Source organism: Somniosus microcephalus, chromosome 29, assembly GCF_052327205.1.
Source record: "Somniosus microcephalus isolate GS21.2 chromosome 29, FLI_Smic_1.0, whole genome shotgun sequence".
Classification (NCBI taxonomy): domain Eukaryota; kingdom Metazoa; phylum Chordata; class Chondrichthyes; order Squaliformes; family Somniosidae; genus Somniosus; species Somniosus microcephalus.
This window is the reverse complement of record NC_141015.1, coordinates 25,504,157-25,523,941: the sequence shown is the minus strand read 5'-3', so window position 1 is coordinate 25,523,941 and position 19,785 is coordinate 25,504,157. Positions and strand designations below refer to the sequence as shown.

General features: G+C 45.6%; 2 protein-coding genes across 5 annotated transcripts in view; one reads left to right on the top strand and one right to left on the bottom strand.

Moving 5' to 3' along the window:
* LOC147098566 (uncharacterized) overlaps nucleotides 1-8,557 on the top strand; it is a 71,545-nt gene extending 62,988 nt beyond the window's left edge. Inside the window, exon 4 of one of the 2 annotated variants that reach the window (XM_085970415.1) lies at nucleotides 8,388-8,557. The gene's annotated coding sequence lies outside the window, so the exon portion shown is untranslated. Of the gene's footprint in view, nucleotides 1-1,374; nucleotides 1,552-8,387 lie in introns of those variants that run through there. The other variant, XM_085970416.1, reaches the window with a different exon arrangement.
* The window catches only part of fuom (fucose mutarotase), a 141,337-nt gene that overhangs the window by 6,491 nt on the left and 115,061 nt on the right, over nucleotides 1-19,785 (bottom strand). The window lies entirely within an intron of this gene.

Here is a 19,785-nt window from a genome sequence, read left to right as displayed (position 1 = left end):
TTATGCTGGTAAAAGCAAGCTTTTACCAGGCGTAAGATTTTGAAGGGTTTTCAGCGGGCGGAGGTTCTGCAGAAAGCAGAACTATCCGCCTGCAGAGGCCCTTCTCCAGGACAGGCGTCCGATCTGTCAAGAGCATTCATGACAGATCGGAAATGCCGGTTTTCAGCGCATTTCCGATGTCCCTATGGGTGTGCACACAGCCCCTACACACCTGTCGGCATCGGAAAATACGGACCCTTGTTTTGAATATTATGACGTACAACTTTGCTCAGATGAATCTGTCTCAGTTCTTTATTGTGTTTGGTATTGGCATCAACACCGAGCTCTGTGGGAGGGCATTCTGATATATATAGACTCAGGCTGCAACTCCACTACCTATATATCACTTGATTCAAGTAGAGAGGAAATCACTGATGATGGAACTGGTATAAGGCTGCATTAATACTATTGATTAGTCACTTGATTGAGCTGTAGAATAATCTAACATCTGGTTAACATGCTTTTTCCATAGAAAATGTTTCACTTGAACACATTCCAAGTTTTTTCAGTATAATTCCTTAAACTCAAGCTCCTTCAAATTCTGGTATTCCCAAAATATGACTCATATTCCCATCTCAAATGATCTTAAATTCTTTTGAATAGGTGTAGATTTCTCCATACAGAATTAAATAGATTTGCTTTCACCACATTCAGTTTGGTACGTGAATGTGCTGTTAACGCTCTGCTGGTATACTGTTCGTTGTGCAGTGTGGCATACTTCAATATGCGACGAAAAATTTAATTTAATTAAAAATAACATTTCTTTTCTTGGTGCGTTTAATTGTTGCTTCGAAAGTTCTAACCGCTTTATTCTGCTTCACCAGTTGAACAGGCATGTCAAAGGGCTGGAGAGGTAAAAACATATCTTTGAACTCTGCTGTAAACTGTAGCCCAATTTCCAAGACTGAGTCCTTAGCTAATCTCTGCCATGCAAGCAACAATCTCAAAACCTTTACACTGTGACCTGTGGTTGCAGCAGACTCATTCAATCCATTTTAATCATATATCCACAACAATGAAAACCTGCAAAAATCAGTATGTAGTCACAGTCAAGGTCATGATGGACACATCCCTACATTAGCAGCAACTACTGCCCCTCTTCAACCGTTCTAACCAACACCGTCTCAAAATCTCATAGGACTTATTAAATTCCATGGTTCCCCATTCAATCACTAAACATGTAACCCAGTAAGAGACTTCATGGGTACAAAAACCTGAATAACTTTCATGCAAAGTAGTGAAAAAAACCAAACAGATCTTGCTCAGATATCAACCCTGAAACCGTTCAGCAGCGACATTTTTATCAACTAAAACTCATTTTCTTTTCCTTTGTAGCTTGCTGGAACACAGTGCTTTACCAAGGCAACCATTTATCACGAAATACATCACTCGTGAGAACACTGTCATGTTGAGTTGCTTTATGAATTCTGCTTCATCCGAGCAGTTGATTTATTCCTCTCAGATTTAATACTATTGCTTTACTTGTCGAGAATAAATTTTCCCTGGCTCGTGCGGATTCACTTTTCATTGCTAAGATTGGAAAACCATCAGCGTTTCTATTCTGCTATTTGCTCTGTGTTGGATCTCATATTTTTATCTAGACAATACAGCATTGCCGTCTGGAAGCTGCCAGTGGAGGGATACCTTTCTGTACTTCCAAGATTACTTTCAACAACAACAACAACTTGTATTTATATAGCACCTTTAACGTAGTAAAACCTCCCAAGGCGCTGCACAGGAGTATTTTAAGACAAAAAATTTGACACCGATCCACATAAGGATAAATTAGGGCAGGTGACCAAAAGCTTGGTCAAAGAGGTAGGTTTTAAGGAGCGTCTTTCAGTGGTTTATGATCAATTAATGGAGTAGATTCTCTACCGTATAGGTACTTGTGAAATTACTGAATATCAAGTTTTATCACCAATGTTTATTTTTCAATTTTCAAATAATTAAATCCTCAAATGTGCCACTGGGATTCTCGCAGAGTTTCTCATCATTGTTTTCTTCAAAGAGGACACATCCACATCTAGGACCAAGGTCTGGCTAGATCCACATCTAGGACCAAGGTCTGGCTAGATCCACATCTAGGACCAAGGTCTGGCTAGATCCACATCTAGGACCAAGGTCTGGCTAGGTCCACATCTAGGACCAAGGTCTGGCTAGATCCACATCTAGGACCAAGGTCTGGCTAGGTCCACATCTAGGACCAAGGTCTGGCTAGATCCACATCTAGGACCAAGGTCTGGCTAGGTCCACATCTAGGACCAAGGTCTGGCTAGATCCACATCTAGGACCAAGGTCTGGCTAGGTCCACATCTAGGACCAAGGTCTGGCTAGATCCACATCTAGGACCAAGGTCTGGCTAGATCCACATCTAGGACCAAGGTCTGGCTAGATCCACATCTAGGACCAAGGTCTGGCTGGATCCATATCTAGGACCAAGGTCTGGCTAGATCATCATCAGCTAACACCTTAACAAACATCAGTCGTCTACTGTTCTCAATTTAGGAGGTGCTATTTTCCCCATCACAATCCTCAGTGACTAGTGAACAAATTGCAAATTTATTCCCAATGTCCTGTCAACAGTCCTTTGAATATGGTACTCCATTCTGAGTGGGACCCGTGGAGCTTCTTTCAGATCAGGGTTTAGTGTAATCTTGCAGTCACAGCATAATTTAACCAATCCACCTGGCTTAAAAACAGGTAAAATTGGAGCTACCCACACACAACCGTCCACTTAATGGCCTTTAGCCCTTCCAGCTATTTCAGCTCATAGTTTAGTAATCATCGCATACGGAAACACATATGATGAAGCTTTCCCTTTTACTTTCAACTTGGCTTTCACCAATTGCCAGATTTACCTCTGAATACTGAACACGTTGGCTGCGATTTTGCCGATGCTCAGAGGGCGGGTTCAGAGGTGGGTCAGCTGTTAAATTCGAAATGATTGACAGCGGGTTGGGAACCCGACGCGAACCCGCCTCCATTTAAGTTTCCAAAGTGTCGGGTCTGCGATTTCAGAACAGACCCAACACCAAGCGGTGGGTGAGTGATTTAAGATAGTTAACTGCTTGTTAAGTGCTTGTCAACTACTAGTTTGCTAGCCTTTTTCTATTTTCTCACATTTTCAATGGGTTTCACGTCATTCGGAGATCACGTCAGGTAAGTAGGTCGGGTTCTCTGTGTCTCCCCATTGCTGTGAATAGGTGACAGCTGCAAAACTGGTATGAAAGCTACCATTTCACAGCTGTTCACTTTCCAATAGCAGAAGCTTGAGCCCTCAGGACTTGGAAGACACTTTTGAGCTTTATGCAGTTTAGAAGTGTTTGGAGTAAACTCTCTCTCCAGTCACCTCCTTGGAACAAGCTCTCTCGCCACTGACATATCGCTTCTGTCATCTCAACTTCAGCTGCCATCTATTCCAGCAACATCGGTGCCCTTGGAAAAATCTCACCTTGGTCCTCTGAATCCCTCCACAATCAGCCCCAACACCAGGCTCACCAGCAGCACCAACAACACCAACCTTCTCCGCAATCACCTGATGTTGCACAGGACACAGGGCATCAGCACCCGACCACATTGCTGCCCAGGAGGCCAGGGATGGCCTCACCATGGCCAGATTTACTTTACTTGATGCTGTACACCCTGACTGCCACATGATGCGCCAGGTTGACACCAATCCACACCAACACTATAAAGCATCCCTACAATTTCCAAGCCATTTCTTTCACACTCATCACCATTGCGGGGATACCATTATGTCTCACCATTCACTGCAACTCACTAAGACACTTCCAAAGTTGAGCACAGATCTGTCTAATAAGGCAAAATGTTGAAAATAAAGATTTCAGTGTTTGACAACACATTAACAGGAAACTTACATGAACATTGCATAAAACACCCAAGTGTCTACCCTTGTGTGTTGTTAATTGGTATGATTGCACTAGGATGAGGGTGAGTGTGAGGGATGTTTACAGAGATGGGGAAGTGATAAGGTAGATAGAGAGGGATGGGTGGCGGTGCAAGGTAAGTTGGTGTGAGTAAGGATGTGCAGGAGTAGGGTAGGGATGGCAGAGTTATGGGGATGTGATGAGTGGTACAGCAGGATGAGGTTGAGTGTGGCTTTGCAGTAACGTTTCATGATCTGCTGAGATCATTGAAAGGTTTGCACCACTGCAGCCTGGTCCTCCTGATGACATCCCTGCTTGTGTCCTCCTCTGCAATGTGCAACCAGGCTGCGTTGGTCTCCTGGGGAGGTGTCTTCTGCCCATTGGAAGGGAAGAGAACCTCCCTGCGTGCTGTGACTCCCTCCATATGGAGCGAGTCATGTGTGAGCCTGGGTGCAGCCGTGCACCTTTGTGCAGTGCTTGTCAGTGTTTGCAGCACCTCAATGCTGTGGAACACTGACAGAACAAATGTCAAAATCAATTTGGACATGGCCCCTTTAAGGAAACCAGCTGATGAAGCATCATCAAATGGCATCATCAGACCCGCTTCCTTTTAATATCCGGGAAACTCGCAGGGCGGGCTTAACAAGCACTATTAACGGAAAATCCTTTTCACAGAGCAGCTGCAGCCAGGAGCGGGACCGGAACCCGCCAACTACCTCTCCTGCCGCTATCCCGCCTCTGCTGGGAAAATCCAGCCTTTTGACATGAATTCATCTGGTTTGGTTATAGGTCCAGTTACGTCAGAGTTAATTCCTTCCCATGAATACCTGTCAGTTCTTCTGTCATCGCAACAAATGCCAATATCTCCAACTAATTGCTACAGTTCACTAACACATCAATGTGCCCAGTTCTGCTACTCTATGGGCTGGATTTTCTCAATGGGAAGCTTTTGGAGGCGGGGCTACTGCTTGCCGGGTCTCAGTCCCGCCTCCATCAGCGTCTGGCAAACCAGCGGGAAGTTCCCCCGATTGACCTTGTTAAGCCCGCCCAGCAGGCTCAGCAGGCCAATTAGGGGGAAGTCAGTGACAGAGCACGACAACGTATGACATGTCACCTGTCAAGAACTTTTGAAAGAAGAAATGTCATCATTTGACAGCTCTGTGAAGCTGTGAAACACTAACATTCTGTGTAGTTTGACGAGTCCTTGTGTTCAGGACTCACCAAACCTTTCTACTTTGTAGAAATCAGCTGGCTGTTGGATCGGAGGATGCAACAGCCAGTCTGTGATCTCTACAATGGAGATGTCGGGGACTCCGGCTCCACAGCGGCTGAAGCCTGTAGGTAGAAACAAAGGTAAGTTAACATTTTCTAACACTTTACACTCACCTCACATACTTACCACTCCATACTTGCACCCATCACTCACCTCTACATCACACTTTCAGACCCCTCCGACCCCCACAGACCCCCTACTCGCCTCCTACACCCTGGCGGGGTTCCCCCAGGTCGGGAAGCCCGCACTTCGGGACGAAAAATAGGGATAATCCTATTTTCTGCCCGTTAACTTCCTGTTAACAGGCAGTTAATAGGCTTTAATCCCTTCCCGCCTCCAAGGAGACAGGACCCGTCTCCAGGCAAGAGGGGACGGAGGCGGGTTTGCCACCCGCCCCCAAATTCTGCCACTTTCCCGGCAGTCCCACCTCCATACCCGCCTCCTCGGGGCTGAGAAAATCGCCACCTATGATTCAAACAAATCTTTAAGTCTTCTACAGTTTTGATCATTTTTTCCTCATTACTTTGGAATAATAGACAACACACCAATATCGATTACCATTTCATGAATCTTAGCATCAACTGTCAAAAGAATTGAGTTTCTGCTAAGCTTTGAATTTCACAGTGTAGATTGGCTGCTCACTTTCACTCCAAGTCTCATTTCCACTGGTTAAATCTTTAGATTATCCAACAGCTCCATAAAGCACTCCTTCTGATAGGTGTATTCTTAGCTTCCCACTGGCACCAGCTTTCTTGGCATTACATTGACACCTTTCCTACTAAGATACCCCATCTCTCTGTATTTCAAATTAGAATCAGAGAATGGTTACAGCACAGAAGAAATCCATTCGGCCCGTCGAGCCCGTGCTGGCTCTCTGCAAGTCAAAATCCTGGAACTCCCTCCCTAACAGCGCCGTGGGAGTACCTTCACCACACGGACTGCAGCGGTTCAAGATGACAGCTCACCACCTCCTTCTCAAGGGTAATTAGTGACGGGCAATAAATGCTGGCCTTGCCAGCGACGCCCACATCCCATAAACGAATAAAAATAATGTCCCACTCCCCCGCCCTTTCCCCGTAGCCCTGCAAATTTTTTTCCTTCGGTTACTTATCCAATTCCCTTTTGAAAGCCGTGATTGAGTCTGCCTCCAATTCAATTCAATTTTTTTATTTATCATATATGCAGCAGACGTGTGTACTACACAATGAAATGTTGATTTTTACGAGTCCTCCCAACATTGGAATAAATATGGCATAGCAATGATAAAAATACTAATAGAAATACAGTAATAATAAATAAAACAACAGTAATAAATAATAAATTATTCATTCATGAGTCTTATGGCCTGGGGGTAGAAGCTGTTTCGAAACCTGCTGGTACGAGACCGTATGCTTCGGTATCTCTTACCGGACGGGAGCAGGGCGAAGTGGTTGTGGCTGAAATTCTGTCTGCATTTTCATCATTGCTCTGTTGCCCTGTTTAAACTCCCTTATTTCTTTATTAGCAGTCTCCATGCTCACAGCGTTTCTATTGCCTATTCCCTCCCAAGCTTAAATTAAACTTAAACCAGTAGTTTCTCCTGAAAGGCAGCTGAACTAAGGCCCCAAACTACTTGGTGTTTTATTGCATCAAACTGTCCGAATTCAGCCTCCTTAACTCTCGAGTTCGCTGTTTCGCTATCTTATTGCTTTTATTTGATGAAGTTTTAAAGATTCAGCAATAATTTGTGGCTTGAACTAAGCTGAACTTTCTTTTTAAGAGCATCGAATGATTTCCACAGGGTTTATCAGGTATCAACACCTTTCTTATCAGTCTATAGGTTTAACAGTCAGTAGTAAATAACTCTCTTTTGAACTAATACAATAGCAAAATACTGCAGATGCTGGAAATCGGAAATAACAACAGAAAACGCTGGAAAAACTCAGCAGGCCAGGGCAGCATCCATGGAGAGAGAAACAGAGTCAACATTTCAGGTCGAAACCCTTCGTCAGAACTGAGAAAAAAAGCAGGAAATGGAACAGATTTTAAAGCAAGTTTAGGGGCTAGGAAAAGGGGGAGGGGATGAAAGAACAAAAGGGAAGGTCAGTGATAGGATAGAAAGCAGGAGAGATTGAGGGACATTGAGAGACATTAAGAGATATTCAAGGTGAGAGGAGGTGGTAATGGGACAGGTTAAGGAACAAAGGATGGCTCTAGATGAAGTGTGAATTGCGCTGGCAGAATGAAGGACAGCTGCCATGTGGGAGGGAAGATAAAAGGCACAAACAAAAAGTGTGGATAAAAAAAAATATCCTTGGTTTTTTGAACTCCTTGACTACGTAACAATAGTCACTGCACTTCAAAGCAACTCATTGGCGAAACACTTTGAGATGTCTCTGAGATGCAACAAGATGTTATTGAAGTGTAAAAGTCTTTCTTTCTCTTTCTCATTCACTTCATATCATTGCTTCTTTCAAAGGACTCCTTCCAACACTGTTGGTAGTTATGCTGTTCAAATATTTGCATATTTTTCAGAAGCATCTTCCTCAGGAAATTTAAAAAAAATACTTTCATCATCGCCGTGCATGATGTTTTATGCCACTAATTGAGAAAAAAAAGTCTAAGGACAAAATAATAGAAATTCACAGCATACCAGACTACCAACACACACCCCGGGTGCATCTGCTTAATGCTACTTCTATGAATACAAAAAGCAGATTAATAACACCGCCTCCCACATATAATATTACCAAGAAATGTAACCCTGTCCATAGAGAAACCAGATTAATGTCCCCGTACCCCTCCCACCAGCGCCATCAAGAAATACATCCGCCTGCATATAAAAGCCTCATTGCCACACCAGTTAAGTCAGAGCTTTCCCATGAATACTGGTCCATTCTTCTGTATCTCCACAACCTCCTCCCCAAAAGGTCCGCAACTAAAGGCAACATCTGTATATGATTCTGGCAGCTCACTTACACATCAACATGTTGCCCTACACCACACAAGCACCATTCCTTTCTGAAACTGTGTGAGATAAATGATTCCTGGTCAGCAGAGGAATCCACATTTTATTTCATAACCAAGGATATTATTACTCAAAAATGGCACAACAGGATACTCGTAACGGAAATAAAAGGCGCAATGCATAGTTTAACCATGCGTCAATTTTTAAAACTAAACATGTAACTTGTTCTCATTCTCAGTCAAAATCCTGGAACTCCCTCCCTAACAGCACTGTGGGAGCACCTTCACCACACGGACTACGGCGGTTCAAGAAAGCGGCTCACCACCACCTTCTCAAGAGCAACTAGGGATGGGCAATAAATGCTGGATTTGCCAGCGACGCCCACATCCCATAAATTAATTTAAAAAATAAAAGCAAATCTGTTAATTCCTGTCTATTGTAGCAGTTTTGTCTTATAATGTAAAGCAAGTACTGCATTAAGATACTAATCTAGTGAAGATAAAAAATGTATTTATAGAGAAATCAAATTCTCAATAACTTATTTTACCAAAAATATACAGGCTTCTTGTGTCAGCCGTGGCTCAGTGTGTATCACTCGCGCCTCGGGGTCAGAAGGTTGTGGGTTCAAGTCCCACTCCATGAGACTCGAGCACAAAAATCTAGGCTGACACTCCAGTGCAGTGCTGAGGAAGTGCCGCGCTGTCAGAGGTGCCGCCTTTCGGATTAGATGTTAAACTGCTCTCTCAGGTGGATGTAAAAGATCCCCAGGCACTATTTCGGAGAAGAGCAGGGGAGTTTTCCCCGGTGTCCTGGGGCCAATATTTATCCCTTAATCAACATCACTAAAAATAGATTATCTGGTCTTTATGACATTGTAGGTATTCGTGGTCACCGATGTAGGTATTGGACGAATTCCTACTTAATAATCGAGTTCGACTCCAGGAGAACCATCAAAAAGGTTTTTAATGCAGGAACAGAGGAATTCAAACAGGTTGCAGAGCTCAGTACAGGAGAGCCATAAAATAGGTCTTCACCAGACGGAGACGCCACGAGGACTGAGAAGGCAGTCCCGTGGATTGCGTGATGATGTCATCGCGTTCTTCCCGCGCTTGGGTAGTCACGTGACTTGCGTGATGACATCATCGCGTTTGCCCACGCTTGGGACGGTCACGTGATGTGCGACGTGACGTCTTCGCATTAACCCGCATCATCGTGTTCGCCCGCGTCGTCGCGTTCGCCCGCGCTCCCAAAGGAGGAAAACCCTGCACCGGCTACATCGTTAAAGTGAATTATGTCCGGTAAGTAAGGGACACTCGGTGGTACCGCTACATGCGCCCCCCCAGAATTCGCTTTAACGGGCGGCGCCAAACGATGAGATGGTCTGACGAGCCTGGCCGAACGACTCCTGTAGTCTCGAGACGGAGATTGCTGGGTGGCTGACGGTCTGGCGAGCGGTCGTACTTGGGTTGGCGTAACGACGATGGGTGGTCGGTGGTCTCGGCGGTCATGCTGTCTCGACTTGGCGGGAGAGGTCCAAATATGTGCTGGTCGTGAGCGGATCCTTGCGTGCGTCATGGCGGATAAAACGTATCCAGCCTTGCGAAGGACCGTGGCGTCATGGCGAATAAAACGTATTCAGCCATGCGAAGGACCGTGGAAGCATGTGACCTCTGTAGCCCGTAGTTCGAAGTGGGCGCCGGGGCGAAACAGCTGGCCGCGTCATAGTGACTGGCAGGTTGGGCGGACGCGGACCATGGCTCTGTCATTGTTGGGAAAAGGTCCCCAGTCTGACGAAATCTGCAGGAACGCCGAACGGGTGATCCAGGAGGAAAAAAAACGTGGGTCCGGGCAGTTCGGTGAACTCGCCAACAGGCGAGCGAACTCTCCGGCAGTCGGGAATGCACGGAACGGTGTGTGCCGTAGTGTTACTATGGTAACACAGAAGAGAGTGAACCGTTGCTGCGTTGATCAGTGATCGGTGATGACAGCAATTTTCGCGTGGCCGATCGCAGCCGCGGGATGCCCGTTGGACCCGTCCTCGATGGTCGCAGCATCAGTAGATGTTTGCTTTTGTTGAGGGGAAAACTGTAGCGAGGGCGGCAACGCTTCTAGTTGTTGTTGATTGCGGTAGGGGGAAAAACTGCCGGGAGGGCGGCAACGCTTCTAGTTGTTGTTGATTTCGGTAGGGGGAAAAACTGCCGGGTGGTCAGCAACGCTTCTAGTTGTTGTTGATTTCGGTAGGGTGAAAAACTGCAGGGAGGGCGGCAACGCTTCGCCGTCGCACCGAAAAACGTGGTAGAAAAAACAGACCAGCAGGCTGACGGGTTGGTGCGGCGTCGGCGGGGGATGGGTCCTCGTGGTTTGCGAGGGGCGAGTCCTCGTGGCTTGCGAGGGGTGAGTCCTCGTGGGTTGCAAGGGGCGAATCCTCGTGGATTGCGAGGGGCGAGTCCTCGTGGGTTGCGAGGGGTGGTTTGCGAGGACTGAGTCCTCGTGGCCTCTCCGCCGGGGCGCGCTCCGATCCTGTGAGCCTGTAAACGTGCTGTACCCGTGCTGTGAGGGTGTTATACTTGCTGTTCTGCCGTGGGGTTGTTGAAGAGGCTGACGCTCCGAAAGTCGGTAGAGCTGTCGAAAACGGAGACCGTATCCAGGTACGTGGTCTGCGCCGTATCGATGTTGCACAGGGCGAACGGGGCTTCTACCAGGATAAAGCACGAGGGCGGTTGTTGCTCCCGGTGTTGCGGTAGCTGAGCGAAATGGTTGTAGCTTCCAGGCGTGCTTCTTTCGTGAAAGACGTTCACGAAAAATCGGGGTCCGGCTGCGCTGCTTTCGTGAAAAACGTTCACGAAAAACGGGGTCACCAATGTAGGTATCGATGAGCTCCCGTCCTCACGTCGTTGGTCACCAATTGTAGGAGTTGGTGTTCGTCGGTTGTTGTTCGTCGTGCCGTTCTTCTGTGAAAACATTCACAGAGATGGGGTTCAGGCTGTGCGCTTCCTCCGTGAAAAACGTTCACGGAGACGGGGTCACCAATTGTAGGTATTCGTGGTCACCAATGTAGGTATTTGAGGAATTCCTACTTAATAATCGAGTTCGACTCCAGGAGAACAATCAAAAAGGTTTTTAATGCAGGAACAGAGGAATTCAAACAGGTTGCAGAGCTAGGTACAGGAGAGCCATAAAATAGGTCTTCACCAGACGGAGACGCCACGAGGACTGACTAGGCAGTCCCGTGGATTGCGTGATGACGTCATTGCGTTCTTCCCGCGCTTGGGTAGTCACGTGACTTGCGTGATGACGTCATCGCATTTGCCCGCGCTTGGGACGGTCACGTGACTTGCGACGTGACATCATCGCATTTACCTGGCACTGCAGCTGGCCGTTGTGGCCGAAGACGCGGGAGCGGGAGGCCGAGCTGGGCCGGCAGCCGTCACGGGAGCGGGAGGCCGAGCCAGGCTGGCGATTGTCGTGGGAGTGGGAGGCCGAGCTGGGCCGGCTGGCATTTACCCGCGTCATCGCGTTCGCCCGCGTCATCGCGTTTACCCGCGTCATCGCGTTCGCCCGCACTCCCAAAGGGGAAATGCCCCGTACCGGGAAACTGTATCTATACATCGTTAAAGGGAATTATGACCGGTAAGTAAGGGACACTCGGTGGTACTGCTACAACATTGCTGTTTGTGGGAGCTTGCTGTGCACAAATTGGCTGCCATGTTTCCTACATTATAATAGTGACTGCACTTCAAAAAGTACCTCATTGGCTGTAAAGCGCTTTGGGGTGTCCTGAGGTCGTGAAAGGCGCTATATAAATGCAAGTCTTTCTTTTTCTTTGGTTTGGTTCCAAGTGGAGAAGGCCATATAATTCTTGAGCAACTTCCACCTTGCTTCTTCACAACTGGGACAAACATGAAACGAAGGAGGCGCTCACAGGAATTTCCTTGGAGTTTTTCCGACCTCCCAGTGTAACTTCGACAGACGATCGGCGGAGCCCCTGCAGGAACGGTGTAAGTGGTGGGTGGGAGATCGGGACAACCCCAGCGGAAATTCCAGACTTACGGGTTTAGCACCAGAAGATGCAAAGAGGTTTCAGTTGAAAATCTACTGAATGTGTAAATCTGGTGCAAGGCTCCGGACTAACTCTGAAGCAAAGGGCAGTGAGGCTCCATCATTCATGGAATCTACTTTGTTCCAGTGTTTGGTCGAGTCCTTACTCTGGATTCAGCCTGTAATTACACTTTCACTGCAGTGTCAATATAAAGTGAAACCGAAATACAGCGGGGCTTAAAGTTGTGGTGGAAATACAACCGAAAGGACTTTGTACGAAGTATTAAATAAAAGAAAGACTTGCATTTCTATAGCGCCTTTTATGACCTCAGGACGTCCCAAAGTGCTTTACAGCCAACAAAGTACTTTTGAAGTTGTAATGTAGGAAACACGGCAGCCAATTTGCGCACAGCAAGCTCCCACAAACAGCAATGTGATACTGACCGGATAATCTGTTTTTTAGCGATGTTGGTTGAGTGATAAACATTGGCCAGGACACCGGGGATAACTCCCCTGCTCTTCTTCAAAATAGTGCCAGGGGATCTTTTATGTCCACCTGAGAGAGCGGACAGGGTCTCAGTTTAACGTCTCATCCAAAAGACAGCACCTCCGACAGTGCAGCACTCCCTCAGCACTGCACTGGAGAGTCAGCCTAGGTTTATGTGCTCAAGCTTCTGAAGTGGAACTGTGAACCCACGACCTTCTGACTTAGAGGCGAGTCTGCTACCCACCGAGCCACAGCTGACCCTAATGTATTGAAATGATTGATGCAAAGTAATAGTTGGACATTAACAGACTAATCCCAAAACCTGAAAGAAAGCAGTAATGAGCATGTATCATATAAACAACAAAGAGCAGACTACCCAAGCAGCCAGTCCAAAGTTCATTAGCAGGACGTCAATGAACACACCCAGGTGACAGTCGTGTCTGCTGTACACTCACTCTCCTGGTTCCTGTGACGGTCGGGCCTACACTTCACTACCAACACTGCCCTCTGCACTACACTGGTCTGCCAAATCGATTAGCGGTGAAATAATGCTCCGGCTGTACCAAAGATTTGCTTGGTCTGTGAGCAACTATTTTGCAAGTTTAACTTTGTTTTGCGGAACAACTGATACCGAACTCTTCAAGCCGCCTGCGATTGAAATCTCAGCATGACCTCGCACCAGTGGGAGGCCAACAGCAAGATGTCTCGAAACTCTACCCTCAGCCAAGGATTTTACAAACTGCCATAATCCCTCAAGCACTGAAGCAGCTGAACTGCCTGAAGTGGGAGGTGGAAGCCAGTGGGAAGAGAGACACGTGGCGCATCCCTAATCCAATTCTGTATCGCTACATCCCACTGAGCACAGAAGTGGAAGTTCACAGTCAGACAGGAATGATAACCACTATGTGAAACTCAGTAAAAGCTCTTTATTACAAGAAAAATGTAACATCTTTTTAACAGGACTGAGGAGAAATGAGTGCATAATACGTACACGGCTGTGATGTTTTGGGCTTTTTCTGCCTCCCTTACTTTTCAGATTCTGTATTTTTGGATTAAAGTAAGAAGTTATATAGCGCCTTTCACAACCTCAAGACGTCCAACAGTACTTCACAGCCAATGAATTACTTTTGAGGTATAGTCACTATAGCTTAGGCAGTCAATTCATGCACATTGAAATCCCACAAACAGCAGTGAGATGGCTGACCAGTTAAGCTGCTTTTTTTGGCATTGGTTGAGGGATGTATGTTGGGCAAACACTATGAGAATTTCCCAACTCTTCTTTGAATAGTGCCATGGGATCTTTTACATCCACCTGGACAGGTGGAGAGGACATCACTTTAAAATCTCATCTGTAAGGTGGCACCTCCGACAATGTAGGACGCCTTCACTATTGATTGGAAGTATGTGTTCAGGTCCTGGAGTGAGATTCAACCCACGACCTTCTGACTCAGGAGCAAGTCAGTTATCTCTAACCCAAACTGACATTTCAATTGCTCTCATAGTTAACTGCCTGTTAACAGGTAGTTAACAGGCAGTTAAGAGGATTATCCCCATTTTGCCATCAGAGGCGCGGGCTTCCCGATGTCGGGAAACCTCGCCAGGGTTACCGAGGCGAGCAGTGGGTCTGCGTGGGTCGGAGGGGTGCAAAAGTGCGCTGTGGAGGTAAGTGATGGGTGCAAGTGTGGAGAGGTAATTATGTGAGGTGAGTGGAAAGTGATAGAAAATGTTTACTTACCTTTGTTTTTTCCTGCCGGCTTCAACAGTTGGGGATGCGGAGAGCCTCGCATCTCACCGGCAGAGATGACAGATGACTGCTGCATTCTCCAATGCAACAACCATCTAATTTCTGCTCACAAAAGAGGTTTGATGAGGTCTTGAATACAAGGACTCATCAAACAATGGAGAATGTCAGTGTTTGACAGCTTCACAGAGCTGTCAAACGATAACAATTCATCTGTCAAAAATCTTTGACAGATAAAACGTCATATGCTGACGTTCTCTGTAACCGGCTTCCCCTTAATTGGCCTGCTAAGCCCACTGGGCGGGCTTAACAAGGTCAATCAAGGGAAAATAGCGTGGGTTGGCCACAAGTCAATGGAGGCGGGACTGAAACCCGACAAGCAGCAATCCCGCCTCCAATGTGCCTCCATTCACAAAATCGCACCCTACAGGCTCAAGGGTATCTTCACAGGCCCAAATATCTAGGGCAGCTTCTGATAGCATGTCCAGGTCAATGAACAGGAAACCGGTTTGTTAATTATCTTAGTTACTGGAACTATTTTGTGCCTCCCCAGGAATTTTCTTCCATCTTTGAAAACCAGCAGGGCATCGCATCGCAATGCAAGATCTCATTTTAGATTCAAGCCAACTTATTGAACAAAAGATGAACAAGCAAATATATAACAGCAAAATAATATATAGATATTATACTAACCATTTCCTTGAATAAAAAAATAAAAGGTGCAATCGATATGCTTTTATCGATCCCAGGGCACTATTTCGAAGAAGAGCAGGGGAGTTCTCCCCGAGGCCCTGCCCAATATTTATCCATTAACCCCTCAATTACCTGTGCTAGAAGCAGATTATCAGGTCCTTATCACATTGCTGTTTGTGGGATCTTGCTGTGCGCAGATTGATTGCTGATTTTCCTAACAGTGACCACACTTCCAAAAAAAAGTACTTCATTGACTGTAAAGCACTTTAGGGCGTCCTGAGGTCATGAAAGGCGCTATATAAATGCAAGTCTTTCTTTCATTCTTTAGCTTTAATATATGCTGTGTGATTTTGCTTCTTATAGTCATGGCTCAGTGGGTAGCACCCTTGCTTCTGAGTCAGAAGGTTGTAGGTTCATGTCCCACGCCATGAGACTTGAGCACAGAAATCTAGGCTGACACTCCAGTGCAGTGCTGAGGGAGTGCTGCACTGTCGGAGGTGCCGTCTTTCAGATGAGACGTTAAACCGAGACCCCGTCTGCTCTCTCAGGTGGACGTAAAAGATCCCATGGCACTATTTCGAAGGAGAGCAGGTAAGTTATACCCGGTGTCCTGGGGCCAATATTTATCCCTCAATGAACATAACAAAAACAGATTATCTGGTCATTATCACATTGCTGTTTGTGGGAGCTTGCTGTGCGCAATTTGGCTGCCGCGTTTCCCACATTACAACAGTGACTACACTCCAAAAGTACTTCATTGGCTGTAAAGCGCTTTGAAACGTCCGGTGGTTGTGAAAGGCGCTATCTAAATGCAAGCCTTTCTTTTTCTTTTCTAACTGCGGGATCTCGTTAGCCTTACCTACCTTTCCCTGCAAGTTCCAACTGACTTGACTCAACGCCACTCAGCCTAACTGAACTCTGCTGGTTTTACAGCTTCAGCTTATTACAGATCCCACCACCCGCTAAAAACAGCTGCCGCCACTTCCTGGGTTTAAATAACAATCAGCCACATTCAAAAGTAATTGGCTGTCATCTACATAACTGAGAAAATCACATATTATGTGTTTGCCTGAGTGTGGCTTGGCTCCTCTCTCAAGACCTCTGTGACTTTAAAGGCAGCCAACAAATACTCCCGGCAGTTGTATTGATTCAGGCTGAGGACCTGAATTTTCAATGGTTTGAAACTCCTTCTGTACAGTTACTAAATTAAAGGAACCGCAATCAAGCCTAAATAAGATGAAAATACTTTGTTTTTGTCACGCCCACTCACTGTGGCAATTTTTGGATGGTTTGTATTAAAATATATAATTTGTCTGAGATTGCATCTCAAGTCGATTCTGATGTTTTCAGTATCTGTTTATCTTCGCCCAATTCAGATGATTAAAAGTCAGGTCGGTGCATTGTGCCGTTTAGCATGTTCCAGCTTTCAGAGAAAGGTCAAGCAACTCCATGATATATTCAGCCTGAGCGTTCTGTAATAACTGTCCTTTCTCCAAAAGCCAGGCAGCAATTCGACAATATAAAACATGACTGGAATTTGCAAGTATTAGTGTGGAATTCATTTCAATAGAATATATAGACTTGGGTTTTCCACAATTGCACTGCTGGCTTTGAAAAAAAAGACTTGCATTTCTATAGCGCCTTTCACCACCTCAGCACGTCCCAAAGCGCTTTACAGCCAATGAAGTACTTTTTGGAAGTGTAGTCATGGTTGTAATGTAGGAAACGCAGCTGCCAATTTGTGCACAGCAAGGTCCCACAAACAGCAATGGCCAGATAACAACAGAAAACGCTGGAAAAACTCAGCAGGCCAGGCAACATCCGTGGAGAGAGAAACAGAGTCAACGTTTCAGGTCGAGGACCCTTCGTCAGGACTGGAAAAAAGCAGGAAATGAAACAGATTAAGAAGCAGGTTTTAGGGGCTGGGAAATGGGGAAGGGGATGAAAGAACAAAAGGGAAGGTCTGTGATAGGATGGAAGGCAGGAGAAGTAAAGAGACATTAAGAGATATTCAAGGCGAGACGAGATGGTAATGGAACAGGTCAAGAAACAAAGAATGGCTCTCGATGAGGTGTGAATGCGCTGGCAGAATGAAAGACAGCTGCCAAGTGGGAGAGAAGAAAAAGAAAAAAAAGGCACAAACCAAAAGTGTGGATACAAAATATATATAAATAGCTGGGGGGAGCCCGGCTTTGCCAGGGCTGTTTTGGGCCGGGCGGTTTAAATCGAGTGCCAGGCTTTGGGGCCTCTCTGTGTCCCTCTGTGAATCTGGTGCCGGGCAACATTTTAAATCGAGTCCCAGGCTTTCGGGCCCTGTCTGTGTCCCTTTGTGAATCTGCTGCCGGGCAACATTTCTACCTTTTAATACCTTGAAAAATGAAAGTGAAAGTACTTATAAAACGTTTTTGGTAAATCTTATGTTATTTTTAAAAGAGATACTAACTTTTTCAAAGCTGGATGATCAAAGTAGTTTGAGCTGGAAGCTGAAGTAATGGCAGTGAAACAATGGCTGCCAGATCCCTGAGATATGATAGGGGCCGAGGTTATGATCTGAAATTGTTGAACTCGATATTGAGTCCGGAAGGCTGTAAAGTGCCTAATCGGAAGATGAGGTGCTGTTCCTCGAGCTTACGCTGAGCTTCCGTGGAACAATGCAAGAGGCCAAGGATGGTGAGGTCTGAGTGGGAATGGAGCGGTGAATTGAAATGACAGGTGACCGGAAGCTCGGGGTCCCCCTTACGGACTGAACGGAGGTGTTCCGCAAAGCGGTCACCAAAATGGCCAGATAACCTGTTTTAGTGAATGTTTTAGAGATCAGGCTTTCATCTCTTAAATGGCTCGGAGATTTTTTGCCAGAGGTGTGCTATAGAGGTGATCTCTGTTTATCAAAGTCATTTATTATACCTGCTATGGGTTGAATGCCACAGTGGGTTAGCACAATGTTCCTTTAATAAAAATAGAAAATACTGGTTAGTCAACACCTGAAAGGGAAAAACACTTTTTATCTGTGGGATCTGTGTTTAGATCAAATCCACATTGAAGAGATGAAAATCCGACCTCTCTCTGTTGGATTCTGAACTCCTACATTAAATGAACCCCACCGCATTTTCCGAGTGGGTGTGAGGCCACAGCTGAGAACTGCCTACAATAGTGTAATAACTGTAACAAAATTAGCAATCACACTAAACAAGACCACAGAGAATACCGAGTGTGGGAAACGGAAACGTTGACAGGAGTGCAATAGGAGTTGCTCTTGTAAGCTTGGGATTAAGACACACATTCATGTATATTTTCCATATCTTCGCGAATGTTAACAAAATAGTCGGTGTGAGTACAGAGCAGATTTCCTCACTTTATACCCATGCTGACTTTTATTTAGCAAAATAGGCCCAGATATTCCGATCCCTACGGGTGGGTACGCGCTGTGTACACACCTGCAGGGACATCGGAAATGCCGGTTTCAGGCATGCACAGCACATGCGCTAAAAACCGGCATTTCCGATCTGTCAAGAATGCTCTTGACAGATCCCCCATCTGCCCTGGAGAAGGGCCTCTGCGGGCAGATAGTTCCGCTTTTTGGAGACCCTCTACCCACAGAAAATCCTTACAATTCTTACGCCTGGTAAAAGCAGGCCTAAGGCCGGCTTTTATCAGGATAAGAGTTGAAAAAAGTTTTGTTTTTTTAATTTCACTGATTTATCATTTAAAAATACTTTTAAAAAAGGTAAGTTTATTTTTAGCCCCGTAAAAAATTTTAATTAGTTTTTTCAAAAAATTAAATTTTTGTTTAAAATACTTCATTTATTGTAAATTTCAAGTCATTTTAAAAATGTGATTAAAAAAAATGTATTTAAAGTTTTACTATGTTTTTGGGGTGATCTCCATTCATATATTTGACAGGCCTGCGATCAGAAAATACGGGCCAATATAATATTAGCAAACAAAGTAAAGTATGCCCAACTTTTGGGCACAGTCGAGGGGGGCTTTACTCTGTCGCTGACCACAGTATATTTGACCGACAGTGCTTAATGCTGACCTTGGATGCCAAAAGTATCTCACTACCCAGCGCAGATATACTTCAGCTAAACAAGTACTATATTCACCAAAAGACATGAATTAGAAAATATAATGTTACACCAGCGGTCCCAGAATATCAGAGACAGGTATATTGAAAGACTCATGTTATTTCAATTATTTTTTTGAGAAAGAAAAAGAAAGACTTGCATTTATATAGCGCCTTTCACAACCACAGGTCATCCCAAAGTGCTTTACAGCCAATGAAGTACTTTTGGAGTATAATACTAGTCACTGTTGTAATGTAGGAAACATTAGCCAAATTTTCACCCACACAGATACCATTAAATGATTTTCATAGAATCATAGAAAGTTACAGCACGGAAGGAGGCCATTTCGGCCCATCGTGGCCGCGCCGGCCAACAAAGAGCTATCCAGCCTAATCCCACTTCCCAGCTCTTGGTCCGTAGCCCTGCGGGTTACAGCATCCCAAGTGCACATCCAAGTACTTTTTAAATGTGGTTAGGGTTCCTGCCTCTACCACCCTTTCAGGCAGTGAGTTCCAGACCCCCACAACCCTCTGGGTGAAGACATTTCCCCTCAAATCCCCTCTAAACCTTCCACCAATTACTTTAAATCTGTGCCCCTTGGTTTTTGACCCCT